This window comes from Leopardus geoffroyi, chromosome E1 (assembly GCF_018350155.1).
Source record: "Leopardus geoffroyi isolate Oge1 chromosome E1, O.geoffroyi_Oge1_pat1.0, whole genome shotgun sequence".
Taxonomy (NCBI): Eukaryota; Metazoa; Chordata; class Mammalia; order Carnivora; family Felidae; genus Leopardus; species Leopardus geoffroyi.
In genome coordinates, this window is record NC_059330.1 from 56883906 (window position 1) to 56895628 (window position 11723).

At 54.7% G+C, this 11723-nt stretch overlaps 1 long non-coding RNA gene and 1 other non-coding gene across 2 annotated transcripts; one reads left to right on the forward strand and one right to left on the reverse strand.

The window, feature by feature from the left end:
• Window positions 1–3824: 3824 nt before the first annotated feature.
• On the reverse strand, window positions 3825–9185 carry LOC123604067. Its single transcript, XR_006715202.1, has 3 exons — window positions 9046–9185; window positions 7995–8242; window positions 3825–4602 (listed from the first exon to the last, which is right to left on the reverse strand). It is a non-coding gene; the product is annotated as an uncharacterized LOC123604067 (long non-coding RNA).
• Window positions 9186–11332: 2147 nt separating this feature from the next.
• Window positions 11333–11521, forward strand: LOC123604739. The gene has a single exon (XR_006715471.1). It is a non-coding gene; the product is annotated as a small Cajal body-specific RNA 16 (non-coding RNA).
• The last annotated feature ends 202 nt before the right edge of the window (window positions 11522–11723 follow it).

Below are 11723 nucleotides of genomic sequence, written 5' to 3' on the forward strand. Positions count from 1 at the left end.
TGTCTCCGGGCAGTTCACGACTGCTGCCTATCCTCGGTGTCATGGTCATGCGCACGGAACCCTAGGAATCAGGGAGGCGCTCTCCAATGACTCCTAAGAACTAGGAAGAAATGGGTAGGAGACCCCCTGTCCTCTCTTCCCGGTACCTGCACCCCAGAATGTTCCAGGTGGCAAGGGTTTGTCAGTTCCTATGTCTGCATGCACACCATACCCAGAGGCCCAAGCCTGGCTCTCCCAGGGACGCCTTCTCCACTCCTGAGAGCAGGACAGGGAAAACTGGAGCCCCGGAGGCACCCAGCTAGGGGCCGGCCCCCCACGGCCTCTCCCCACAGACCCTGTCAACGGCTGAGAGTTATCCCCTGGAGCCCCACTGTGGGGAGGGAAACACCACCTCGCTTGGCACCCTCCCCCCGCCCTCACCCGAACACAAAATAAAATCACAACAGATTAAACACTCATAATCCAAGCAATTTGTATGCACTATTTCATTTACCCTGAGAGGAATATTCTAGTTTTGCCTCCAAAAAGTTGAGATTTAGAGACGGTGTTTTGTCCAAGATTGCATGATCAGAACGGTGGATTCATCTGTCTTACTGTATAACAAAGAAATGTTACCAATGTCAGTGACTTACCAGGGCGGGAGGAGGGGGCCAACAATAATCAGGGAGCCAAGTCTAGCCCAACACCTGTTAACCTAAGGCTCACAGGCTAAGGGTGGTTTTTCCCTTTTTTTTTTTTTTTTAACATTTATTTATTTTTGAGAGACAGAGAGACACAGAGCATGCATGGGGGAGGAAGAGAGAGAGAAGGAGAGAGAGAAGGAATCTGAAGCAGGCTCCAAGCTCCGAGCTGTCAGCACAGAGCCCGGCCCGGGACTCGAACCCATGAACCACGAGATCAGGCCCTGAGCCGGAGTTGGACCCGCTTAGCCAACTGAGCCACCCAGGCGCCCCTGCTTTTCCCATTTTTAAATGGTCAGAAAGAAAAACAATCCGAAAGGGGACTATTCTGTGACAGGAGAGATTTATGTATGATTCAAATGTCAATGTCCATAAATACAATGTTATTGGACCCGGCCGCACTCATTTGTTTATGAACCGTCTGTGGCTGCCTAGCCCTACACGGCTGGAGTTAAGGAGTTGCGACAGAGACCATCTGGCCTTCACAGTCTAAAATAATTAGTAGCCGGTCTTGTGAAGAAAAAGTTAGCCAAATCCTGCCGACATTTCTTTTTCTCCCCCACCCCAGGCGTCTGGACTGGCTAGGACGGTTCCCGGGCTGCAGGGTGGGATCAGGCGGGCTCCAACTGTATTCGTCGGGGGCCAGCAGTCACGGGGACACGGTCCTTCTCATGGTGGGTAGAGGCCATACGGCAGAAATGCCCTGGGGCCACACGGTCCCTTCCGCCCCCACAGCCACAGGCCCTGCCCGATCTGGCAGGAGGGACTCCAGACTCACACCCAGACGCACACGCCAAAGGACAACAGTGTCTCGTTCTGACACAGGTGGGGAGTGGAGAGTTGGGAGCAAAGGTCTCATCGACCACAGGCGGGGCCCCAGGATTTGAACTCGGGGCCGTCTGACCCAAGAGTCTGTGCGCATTCCCCTGCCTCACGGGTTTGCATCCCGGGCAAACCGTCACAGATGCCATAAAGCAAAAAGAATGGGAAAACCTTGGGGGAAAAGAACGAACAAAGGTTTTTCCCATCGTTCTCCACCCATTCCTGGGCACCGCTGGGCACCATCCGGCACCCCCCGCCTCTCGAGTGGCCGAGGAAGCAGCGAGTGTAGACAAAATCAGGCCAGAGCTGGCAAGAGCACTCTATTCTGCGGGAATGCCATTGTGGGTAACTGAATAGCACGCTGACAGGGAAAACAGAAAAATTCCAAAAACCATCCTTCAATTACCCAGCAGGCATCCTCAGAACAAGCCTCTTTCAGAGTCAGAATATAAATAAGTCATGTGTGACTGGAAGCCCTCACAGACGAGAGGGAAAAGAAAGGAGAAGGGAATTTACGATCCTCCCCCCCCCCCCCCACCTGCCAGATTTTCACCGAAGCAGGAAGGAGCAGACCCTCTGTAGAGCCTGCTGGTTGTCAAATATGAAGCCCGGTGGAGGAAGTCGGGAGCCATCGAGTGTCTGATGTGCTGAACATCGCGGCCGGCAGCCGCGCGGGAGAGGGTGACAAGTGGGCGCACCCCCCCCGCGGCCTGCAGTTGATTCTCCGTGTCATAATGGGATCGGACGCTTGCCAAGCAATCGACAGGAGGGAGAAAGCATTTATAAAACACGTACAAGCTTCTCACTCTGGTAGCTGCCGCTTTGAAAGAAAGACGGCGGGGAGGAAAGAAATGTAGCAGATAATAGAGCGACATTGACACGTTGTGGGACGCGGGGAGACGTAGGAGATTTTCTTGTCAAGCTCCGCGGAAAATCAAAGGGGCTGAGAAGCAGTGGACGAACAGGATCCACGAATAACCACACGTCAGAAATATTGTACTTGACGGGCTGTCTCCTGGGCTCCAATCCCGACAGATAGTGTCCTCCTGAATCGTGGCCCGGATGAAATCAACTACTCTGGGGCAAGTGCTTTACCTACGTAGGTAGCGGAATAAAAACTGCCCCTTATTGAGCACTTACGTGTGCCAGGCACAACACGTTTTGCAGACAGGGTTCCGGTTAACCTTTCCTGTGGGGGGAGGCGTAACGATGCCCACACTGCACGCGAGGAAACGCACTGAAGCAAAGTTTCGGCGACTTGCCTGACACTTCACCTCCAAGTGGACGCGATTGAGACGATTCGCGTCGCTGCGACATCGTTTGGCGAGATGCGAAGCCTGTCCTCTCGGTCATGAGCTCCCCGCAGCCCTGACTCACCTGCTCGTCACACCCTCAAGATGAGAAGCGGCCAAATCAATCCCCAGTCTGTCCTGCTCCGTGGATCACTATTGTCCGGAAGAATGCTTACGTCCAGATTATTTCAAGTCCCTCCACGCCCTCGAGGCGTCAAGAACCCCCTTTCCCTCTTTTGGTGGCGCATGTGACTCTCGATCTCAGGGTTGTGGGTTCGAGCCCCACATTGGGTGCAGAGATTACTTTTAAAAAATAAAAAGGATATTGCTGTCACGGTACACCCCGAAATAATTGAGCATGGCTTTCATTCACTAGAGCTATACATTTATTTGCATTTTTTTTTTCTTTTGGGGCAGAGTAAAGCACAAAGAAATGTCCAGATCTTCAGCGTAAATCTGCTGAGTTTTGACAGATTCCTATAGTGTGTCGCAAACCTCTATCACTATACCCGGCATCGCTATCATCCCAGAAAGTTCCCTCCCGTCCCAATCAGTTCCCACTCCTAAGTCCCAGAGGCAGAGGAGATGTGATAATGTGCACTTGACCGTGAGATCCATTGATCTTTCTTACCATATAAATAGCCCATCATCTGGAAACATCTGGACTAAGAGAACAGTAGAATGGCTCACTAAAGGCTCGTCAAAGGCACCTGACCGGGGTAACGTCCTGCCGTGTAGCCGAACCATCCTCTAGGATAGAGTGGATGTGCTAGATGGATGGCCAACAGGTGATGCTCTGTCCCCAAGCGCTAGAACACAATGGGACTACACAGGGCTGAGAATCCCAGGGGCAAGCATCCCTGGGGGCCACCTTGGAGCTGCCTATGAACCTCTGAACAATCCAGAAGCACCAGTGAGTTAATGCCTGGGAAGTCAACTGGGACCCATGAGGGACAGGAGTCAATGGAAAAGTCCTTCCCCTCTGCCCTCTCAGGCAGACGGTTCTGAGATGCGTTTCATAAGGCTCCCGAGAAGGTCCCGGTGAAGTCAAGCACCAGTCACCGGTGGCGGTAAATTAATGACACATTCTGGTTGATATTGGTGTTCCCTCCTCCCCTGTCTCGTCCCCCAGCCCCTCACTCCTTGAACAGGATTATTTCCTAAATAAACAAGCCTTAGTCGCTGGCTCTGGTCTTTGGATGTGTGTGTCTGTGTGTGTGTGTGTGTGTATTGCGGGGAGGGGTACTAAGACCCAGATAGGCGCGTGGTATTTGTGGTTGTTGGTTACTTACCGAGATACAATTCTATACAGTAAGATGCACAGCTGTTAAGTGCACACTTTGATGGGTTTTGACAAACGCACATACACCTATGTGACCAACAGCCTCACACAACACATAGAATCTTGCCAGGACCCCAGACAATTCCCCTGCGCTGTTTTCAGTCTATCCCCACCCCCAGACGCAACCACCATTCGGATACTTATTCTGGAGATGCATCGGGTCTGTTTCAGCACTTGAAGGAAGTCGAATAGACGTGCAGTATTTTCGTGGTGGACGCGAGGTGGCTGAGTTGGCCACACGACAGGATCCGGCTTGCGTCGACACAGGGCTGTTGGAAGCGATGCTGTGATTTCCAAGGCTGTGACGGAAGACGTCTACGGCCTCCGCGTTCCCGACTTGGACGCTGGGTCTGGGCCCAGGACGAGCAGTCGTGACCGCAGTGGCCGCAGCGGGAGGAGGAGCACGGCCCCGAGACTCCGCCGGAGGGCAGGAGAGTTGTCCCACGTGTCCTGGTCCTGTGCGATACTAAAACACGTGAGATACAGCTAACCTGCTGTTTAGAGGTCAGTGAAACCCCTGAGTGTGCGTATCAAAAATAAGAAAGACGAGGGGGCCTGGGTGGCTCGGTCAGTTAAGCATCCGGCTCTTGATTTCAGCTCAGGTCATGATCTTGCGGTCCGTGAGTTCAAGCCCCACGTCGGGCTCTGTGCTGACAGCTCGGGGCCTGGAGCCTGCTTCGGATTCTGCGTCTCCCTCTTTCTGCCCCTGCCCCACTCACGCTGTCTCTTTCTGCCTCTCAAAAAATGAATGAACGTTAAAAAGATTTTTTTTAATTTAAAAAAGTGAATACGTATAATTTTTCCAACCTGCTAATTAATGAGGAAACTGACAAGATGACCGCTTGAAAAGAGAATGTGCAAACCAGCCATGAATCCGGGCAATCAGGAATGCCAGAATGGGATTTGCTGATCGATGCCACACTCTCGTGTCCCCGCGAGACAAAAGCCATTTGTGATGTTACGGACAAAAGTTATTTGTTTTAATGACTTAACTTCTCTTTCCCCCTTCCCCGCCCCGCCAAGAGGTGTAAAATTGCCCAGTCAATAGACGGGAAGGTACACACTCCTCCAAAACCAAGCGAGCTCTGGGGCGGGCGCTGGGGCCGCGCCCCGTCGAAAGCGCTCATATCCTTCTCTCCATTTTCAGGTGGACAATCTCTCTGGACAGGGACTAACTCAGTCCTCTCACACCTGCAGGACTGTCTTAGAGCACCTCAATCCAGCTCAGTAGAATGGGCCGGGAGCCTTGAAACATCCTGATTCCCAGGCCACACCCCAGACCCATAAAAATCAGTATTTCAGGGCGGGTGGGGGCAACGCCTGGCCTCAGGGTCTTTAAAGCTCCTAGATGATTCTGAGGTGCCACCCAAGTCGAGAAGCACTGCTCTGTCTTTTTGTTTTTTAATGTTTTTATTTATTTTTGAGAGAGAGAGAGACAGACAGACAGACGGGGGGTGGGGAGGGGTGGAGAGAGAGAGAGGGAGACACAGAATCTGAATCCAAGCTGTCAGCACAGATGCGGGGCTCGAACCCAAGAACCGTGAGATCATGACCTGAGCCAAAGTCGGACGCTCAACGGACTGAGCCACCCAGGCACCCCAGAGAAGCACTGCTCTGAAGACATCCAAGCAGGAGCTCTCCTCCCCTCCCCTCCCCACCCTCCTTCCCCCCACCCTCCCTCCTCTTCCTCTCCCCTGCCCCACCTGCCTCCCATTGTGCCTCTCAGGTCCTGAAATGTGCCTACTTTTGTGCAGAAGGCACCAAGCTGGGGCAGCCCAGGACAAGCCCCCTCCAACTCCCAGCCTGGCGGGGAGAGGGTCGTTCCCGAAGATGGCATCTTTCGAAAATATTTTCCTTCCGGGACTCAGAAGGAGCCCACAGCTTGAGAGCAGCAAACGAGAAGAGATCTAGGAAATCGGTTCTGGCAGTCCCGCAGAGTGACAGTAACCAGAAGTCCTTTGAGCACCGGCTAAATAAATGGGTTTAAAACGAATGCACCAGCTGCTACAGGAAAGTGCGTGACCACAAGATGGGCGGGCTGCAGGGCAAGGGCATAAATCCAGACACATGGTGGGGGCCCCAGCTCCCCCCCCCGGCCCCCCCCCCGGCTCCTTTCACAGAAGGCAGAAGGGAGCATGTCTGCTCTCAGCCTCCAGAACTCGTTTTTAGTCGAGGGAGAGCTGTCGTGTTTGGCTTCCCAGGCCCCCCACGCTACCCTGGAGGGCGGCCTGGGGAGGTGGTCTGGGAGGACGGGGCAGCCAAAACCCTGAGCCAGCTGACCAGCCTAGCTGGTCATCACAGATTCTGGCAGATCATGGGGGCAGTCAGCTGTTGGGAGTTGGTGACCAGGGAATTTTGAGTGACCTCAGGCAAGTCGGAACCTCCAAAATAATAACAATAATCTCTAGTTCCTAAGCTTTCTCTGAAGGTGAAATCACACTGTGTACAGAAAAGCAATTATCACAAAGCGACGCACCCAGGCAGCCATGGGGGTGGGGTTACCTTCCCTCCCTCCTCATCTATCCCGAAGCATCCGGGCACCCGGCTTGGCCAGCCTCCAGGTGCTAGCACTTTCCAGGCCACCACAAGCCCCACGTGACTCCTGGGCACTTGAAACAGGGCTTGTGCAAACCACAATGAGCCGTGAGTTTAAAATACACACCAGATTTCAAAGACTAGGTTAAAAAAATAAAAAGCAAAATCCCTCATTAATAAATTCTGGGGGTGCCTGGGTGGCTCAGTCAGAGTTAGGCCTCTGACTTCGGCTCAGGTCACGATCTCACGGTTCGTGGGTTCAAGCCCCGCGTCAGGCTCTGTGCTGATAGCTCGGAGCCTGGAGCCCGCTTCGGATTCTGTGTCTCCTTTTCTCTACCCCTTCCCCGCTCAGGCTCTGTCTCTCAAAGATGAATAAACGTTTAAAAAAAAACAAAAAAAAACCAGGCCCCTGGGTGGCTCAATCGGTTGAGCATCCGACTTCAGCTCAGGTCATGATCTCACACTCCATGAGTTCGAGCCCCGCGTCGGGCTCTGTGCTGACAGCTGGGAGCCTGGAGCCCGCTTCGGATTCTGTGTCTCCCTCTCTGTCTCTGCCCCTCCTCCGCTCATGCTCTGTCTCTGTCTCTGTTTCTCTCTCAAAAATAAACATAAAAAAATTTTTTTTCCCCATTAAAAACAATTATGTGTTATTTATCTGAAATTCGTACTTAATTGTGCAACCTGTTTGTTTTGCTTTGCTAAATCCAGCAGCCCTGCTTGGAATACTTTGGGCGGGGGGGACTTCAGATTTGGGGCGTGGTGCAGGGTTGAGAGCACCCACTCTGGGTTCAATTTCTGCCTCCGTCACCTGGCAGCTCTGTGTCCCTAACCCCCGGGTCTCGGTTTTTCTTCTCCTCACAATACCTGCTTCGTGTGACTGTCGTGGGGATAAGGCAGTGCACTTAAACCCCCTGGCACGTTGGAAGGGCTCCCCGACACTGATGAGAAAGAGGGGAAGGAAGGCCGGGGGGACAGGGGGCCAGTTCTGCAAAGCCAGGGCAGGACGCCCACCGCCCCAGAAAGGGGGCGTGCCGGATGTCAGGTTCAAAGGCGCACAATATCCTGGCATTCGAACCCCAGGACTCGCTGGCCCCCAATAGGAAGTCTCCTAAGGTGGGTCCAGAACACAGCCCCTGTCTGCTGAATCGTGGCTTGCCCCAGCCCCCTGGCTTCTGGGCGAGGACACCCAGAGTCACTTGGAGAGGTGACAGGGCTTAGCCGGGTCCTCCTGGGCCTCTCCGAGCCACTAGACTGAAGGGGATAAAGAGTCCTCATTAAGCTGAGCCGGCATCACTCCGCTCACCACTGGGCATCACTCCAAACCTGGGCATTAGTTCCTCCTCTCCACTGTGACTCTTGTATGATGAAGAGGTTGTTACGCCAAAGTAACGGGTCCGCAAATCACTTAATCACTGCCCATCCGGAGAGTTCCTGTTACAGGTAAAAATGCACTCGGCGTTCAGAGGAGACATTTTTAAAAACAAAGACACAGAGCCGCATATCAGCCGCTTCCGAACACCAGCTGTCGCCTGGCCCTTTCACTGCTGGGCCTCCAAACACCCTGCAGGGCCCTGGAAGAGACCAGAGTCACCCCCCAATAGCCCCTGTCCCTCCGGCAGCAGGAGTACCCAGTTAAAAGGCTATACTTTCTAAACTCCCTGGTGGCCAAATGTGATAAATCAAGCTGACTGCGATGTGGGAAACAAAGGCAGAAGGAAATGGCAGATGAAATTAAATTTCCTTAGAACCGGCAGCCCACTGGCAAATCCTTGAGGCCGGCAGAGCAAAACGTTTCTCCAGGAACCCCCCACTTGTTACCGCTGGTGCTTTGCTAGAGGGAAAGACAACCTTAGCCTGACAATAGCTAGGCCTCCAGGATCCTGTGAGTCTAATTTAGCGTATGAAAATCTCATTGGAAACTTCCCCTGCACTTGACCTCCCCCAAACTCCCAAGTACATAACCAGTCTCTCCCCATGGTCCTGGGGCAGCTAGCTCTTCCTGCCCACGGGTCCTGTCCCTATGCTTTAATAAAATCACCTTTATGCACCAAGACGTCTCAAGAATTATTTCTTGGCCGTCGGCTCCGGACTCCACAAAGCCCCCCCCCCCCCCTCACATCGCCCCCCAAAACCTCATCATCTGCAGGGCTGGTTCTTTCTGGAGGCTCCAGGGGAGAAGCCTTTCCTTGCTTCTTTCCAGCTTCTAGTGGCTGCTGCATTCCAAGTTCATGGCCCCCTCCCCCCACCCTCAAGTGCAGCAGCTTCTGTTGTCACATCTCCGGACTCTCCTGCTTCCCACTCGGGGAGGCCCCTTGTGATGACATTGGGCCCACCTGGAGCGCCCAGGACCATCTCCCACCCCAGGCCTCCTAACCTCATCACACCTGCAAAGTCCCTTCTGCACTGTGAGGTGACATGCACAGGGTCCAGGGCCCGGGGCACGAACAGCAACCTCCCAGACCCACTATACCGCTGTCCCTCGGGCCTCACATGTTCCGGAGCTGTCCACTCTGGGCCCCGCCTCACCCTCACCCTCCCTCCACCACCTGCAGAGGAGAGGAGGGAGGGCAGCCAGAGGTCCAGAGGCCTGACCGCATCCCGAGGCCTGACCGCATCCCGAGACCGGGTTCTTGAACTTCTGCGGCTCCTCCCCCCCACCACCCCCCCCCCCCCCCCGCCCCCGGACACATCAGTTCCACCCACGAGTAAGTCCGCTTTCTAATATAAGTTGAGTTGGCTTTCTGTCACATGACTCAGTCTCATGACTGACGTTTTATTAAATGGCAATAAATGCTATTTTTCTAGCAACAGCTAGCCCCTCAAGGTCCTGGAAACCTTGCTTCCAAAATTCCTTACAGACTTACTCTACCCCTGACCCTGTCCCAACCTGAGGGGATACAGTGAGTGACCCATCAGGACCCCAGTGCAGCTCTTCCTGCCCATGGGTCCTGTCCCCCTGCTTTCTGCACCAAAGACGTCTTCAAGAATTCCTTTTTGGGGGCGCCTGGGTGGCGCAGTCGGTTAAGCGTCCGACTTCAGCCAGGTCACGATCTCGCGGTCCGTGAGTTCGAGCCCCGCGTCAGGCTATGGGCTGATGGCTCAGAGCCTGGAGCCTGTTTCCGATTCTGTGTCTCCCTCTCTCTCTGCCCCTCCCCCGTTCATGCTTTGTCTCTCTCTGTCCCAAAAATAAATAAACGTTGAAAAAAAAAAATTAAAAAAAAAAAAGAATTCCTTTTTGGCCGTCGGCTCTGAACCCCATGGACACACACACCCCCGTCACCCCAAAACCTCATCAGTGGGAACCCAGAGGGGAGAGAACAGGCCGGGGGGGAACCCTGGAGCCTGGAGCTTCCCCCTGTGTGTGGCACGGTTCAGGGCGAGCCGCCCACAGCCCTTGGGCAGTCAGAGGTGGCTCTGCGTTAAGAAGGCCACCACGAAGCACTGAGGACCTGAGGACAGAGCAGCCTGGGGTGGGGGGTTGGGGGTGAGGCCACAGCTCTGCCCAGGAGATTCAGGGCACATACAGTCCCTGTGCTGGCTGCTCGGCCCATCTCCGCTGGAGAGGCCAGAAAGAAAGCAGAGGACAGGCAGTGTGAGCCTTTGTGTCCGCTCGAGCAAGTCACCATTGGCCCCACGTGGGGCATTTGGCACCTCCACGCTCCTCTTGATGTGGGCATAACCTTCAAAGTCCTGCCTATGGGGGCGCCTGGGTGGCTCAGTGGGTTCGGATCATGATCTCTCCGTTTGTAAGTTCTAGCCCCGCACGGGGTTCACTGCTGTCGGTGCCGAGCCTGCTTCAGATCCTCTGTCCCCCTGTCTGCCCCTCTCCTGCGGCTCAAAAAGAAACATTAAAAAAAAAAAAAAATCCTTGCCTATTAGAGTGGAACGTCATTTGGCCATAAACAAGAATGAAGCACTCATACATGCTATAGCTTGGATGAGCCTCGACCACACGGGTCCCTTCCGCTTCCCTGGCGCTAGGGCTCTCCCACCACCTGCCGCGGCGCACATCCCCCTGGAACCCGCATCCCCGGCTTCGGCCCCTTTAAGACAGCCATGGAGGACCCAGTTTCAAAGCCCAGGGAGACCCTCTGGCTGCCGCCTCTATGGTGAGACGTCACTTCCGGCCGGAAGTCGGTGCGTCCCGCGGCTTTGGCGCGAGGTGGGGGCGGGCAGCGAGCGCGGAAGCGTGCTTTCTCGTGTTGGGAGGAAAGGAACCCCCCCCCCCCCTTTTGTCCCCCGCACTTGGCTTCGGGCTGATCGCGGGGGCGGTGATGACGACTCTCGGCGGGGCGCGGGCCCCGGACGGGGAGGCAGAGGGGGCTCGGGCCGAACGCGGGCTCCGAAGCCGGGGCGGGGCGGGCAGTAGTAGGTGCGGCTGCTGGCCGATGAGTCTTGGAGGCCCCGCCGGGGCGGGGGGGGGGGGGGGCCAGGCGGCTTCTGGGGAGCGTGTAGATAGCAGATGAGACACCCTCCTAGAGCACGTTGTGTTACTCTTTCCCCAGGGTCTCCTCGGAAAACGAGAACTTCCCCGTCCCCAGGCGATTAGATGCAGGCAGGCACCGATTGGCCGCTTTGTCCTCGTCGGTCACAGCACCCAGAGCACCCTCCCTATGGGGATCCAGGTATGCCAGTCACGGGGACGGAGAGTCTTGAGGCCGATGGTCTGGGGAGAGGCTCCTGTGTTGCTGAACCTGCCGGCTTGCGGGTACAGCCTTGTAACCAGACAGCCCGACCCTGACCTAAAGTAAATTCCCGGGAGCAAGTTTTTCCTGGGGTTTGAATTTGCAGTAACAGGTGTGAACATTCTAGCAGCAGTTTGATGATCATGTATGATACTGCAAACAGGACCTATACTGAAAGAAGGAAAAAACCCTTACAGTTAGTATCCGAGAACGGTGGTTCCCAAACATCTGTAAACAGAGTGTGGAGACTTTTAATAAATATTGATAATTTTGGCCAGGCACCGTGCTGAACGTTAAGGGTACAGAGATGAACAAAACAGCCCAGGCCCTGGTTCTCAGGGAGCTACAGCCCCCATCGGGGGAGAAG